The sequence below is a fragment of the Lottia gigantea genome (genome assembly GCF_000327385.1).
Source record: "Lottia gigantea unplaced genomic scaffold LOTGIsca_178, whole genome shotgun sequence".
Lineage (NCBI taxonomy): Eukaryota > Metazoa > Mollusca > Gastropoda > Lottiidae > Lottia > Lottia gigantea.
Genome location: NW_008708276.1, coordinates 100,516 through 103,332, shown reverse-complemented (window position 1 = coordinate 103,332; position 2,817 = coordinate 100,516).

Genomic DNA, 2,817 nt, shown 5'->3' with positions numbered 1-2,817 from the left:
CCTCGTGGCTTTTTAATTGATACAACAGAACGTTCGTCGTCGAACCTGGACGTGAGTCGTGTCGGCTGTCAACTGACGGAGATAGGAGTAGCCGACTTCAAGAAACAATATACGTCTTTAAAACAGAAACACTCGAGTAATCCCATGTCTCGCTATCACACAATCAACAAGAAAAGTGCCTCCACTGATAACTCGCCTCAAGCATCGCCAGAATCGCCCATTCATAGTCTTCGAATGTTCCAATTAAAACGTAGACTGAATAATGAGAACATAACCGGAAGTCAAAGCATGTATGACACTCTAACCGGAAATGGATGTGTGAAATCTAAGGACGGTGATAAAGACCGAGTGAACGGACTAACATTGGGCAACACAAAAAGTCGTCTGTATGCCGATCAGACTTATCATTCTCAGATAACACTAGACGGAAGTTTCGCCGATGACGAGGACTACGTCAACTCCGTCATTGTGAATAGTAGAAACCATAGTAACGGTAACGGTAATGGAACTCCGTTACGTGTTTTAAACATGGCTGAATGCTAACATCATTTGAATTTTGTGACGTCAAATTTTAATGACAAATTCCATTGGTATTAAACGAAAGTGGTTTATTCGCAAATTTGTGATCTATCTTGGATTTAATACTACCTAGAGAGAAAACACAAAGACTCGAGTCTAGTGGTATCATCTATGTTCTATATCAATATCAGCAAATAATAAGAATATTTGTAGGTATCTCAGCTTAAAATCATTCGCAAGGAAATCTTCTCGAATCATTTAAGTGGGTTTATGCCGAATCACGGAAAAATGTCGAAATTCTTCGGAACTAAATGTGCTTATTACGAGTCTGCAATTGCAAACAGCAGTTTGTTGGCTTTTTAATTTTCTCACATTGCGAACAGATTCGAGGTGTGAAAAGACGAGGTACAGTGTCCATATACAACTTATAGATCGGGACTATTAGACACAACAGATAATTGAAGAAGCGACGATACGAGCTATGGTCAGGTACAATCCGAACATGATTTCAGACAGAAGACGTCTTGACACGCTTCGTCTACCTCGTCTTCACTCGTTTCATAGTGATATCTCTTCTTATTGTCCAGGATACAACTCGTCAGCTCTCGGTGATCATCTTTTATAATGTATTGTTTATAACATCTGTGTGCTTTATCATAAATCTTCAAACAACGAACAAGTTTTTTCTTTTATGTATTTCTTCGGCAGATTATTAAGGAATAAATAAACCAATTACTAACAATCCGCAAAGCGCGAAACTAAACCCGAAATCCAAACAACATATTGGCAAAACATTGGTAGCAGCTAATGAACTTTCCACATGAGGAAGTATATCAATTATAAGTGAGTAAGCATTTCATAATGAAAAATGGTATCAGGTGTAAGCATACTCTGCTTGGCGCCATATCCGTCATAGCTGCTCAACATACACAACAAAGAGGAATCCAGAATACATCTATCATATCATTGCATCATAATACACTGATATATAGTTGTGTATTATTTTGTTATACATTTGCATCTTGCCTCTACACACCAACACAACTTTGAGTCAGAGGCGGAATAACCTATAATCAAACAGAAAATTCGACCCATGACAAATTTGAGTCTATATAAAATTAACAATAACAGAAAGCAAGCAATATTAAACAATTTACTGCAAAATTAAGCTCAAAGCGAGGGTGGAGGGTTTTAATTTTCCTAACGTTGGATGTTTTCATGCCATGTATCTATTAATTATCGCTGCACAGAAGACTTCGAGACTTGAATACTGCTCTTAAATAATGTTTGAGAATCTTGTTGCCAGTTTTAAAACGGGGGGAAGGTGCGCAATACGATACAGTAGGTTTGATATTTCCTCTATAAAACTAGACTTGACATTTCCCCGGTTATATACAACAAGCATGATATTTGCTTGGTAAAACGAGCACCTGTTGCCCGGTGTTTGATACATGTTAATTATAGGTAGGTTGTTTTATAATGATGTAGAAACTATTATATAAGTGATAATGATTAAACTCAGAATTAATATACTTTAGAACAATAACTAGTCATTTAACCAGATACTTCATTTTCCTCGTTAAATAGATCTATACAGCTTCATAATGGCATCGTTTAATCAGAGATATAACTGACGGCTCCCTATTGACTGACTCTAATAGGCGATAATCGTCCTTTTGTTCTGAAAAAATATATACACCATGAACACAAGATCAATTGCTTCCCAAATTGCTGCCTGGCGTGTGTGTATGTACGTCATGAAAGATTCTTTTTTTATAATTAATCATTTCCCTTGGATATTGACTCACTGACCTCGAAATGCAACTTTATATGCTCAAGCGGTATTTCGTATGGAATTGTAGACAAATAGCGTACGTGATTATCACAAGTATTCTTCAGTTAATTCGTGACTGTCAGTCAAATGTTAGGCGATTGCGAAATTCTTCATGAATAAGAATCCAATTAATAAAAAAAAAACCAGTGCTGATTGGATATTTGGTCATTTAAGCATCAAAACTTTTACATAGCTAATAGTAAAAAATATAACTGAATTCTTATATAGTTTAGTGTACAAGCCTCAGACAGATCACGACCTACATCTCAGAGTCCAGTTAGACAAAAAAATCTAACGACAAAAATTTTACTCTGAGAAGATTTTTTATTGGAACTGGACACAGATCGTCAACGTAGATCTTACATGTTTATAATTACATGTTGGTTGTTTACATGATTCAGGTATTATAATCACTGGTGTTTGTAAGGATCATTGTGTGACGGGGGCCGCTCTGCAGAAACAAC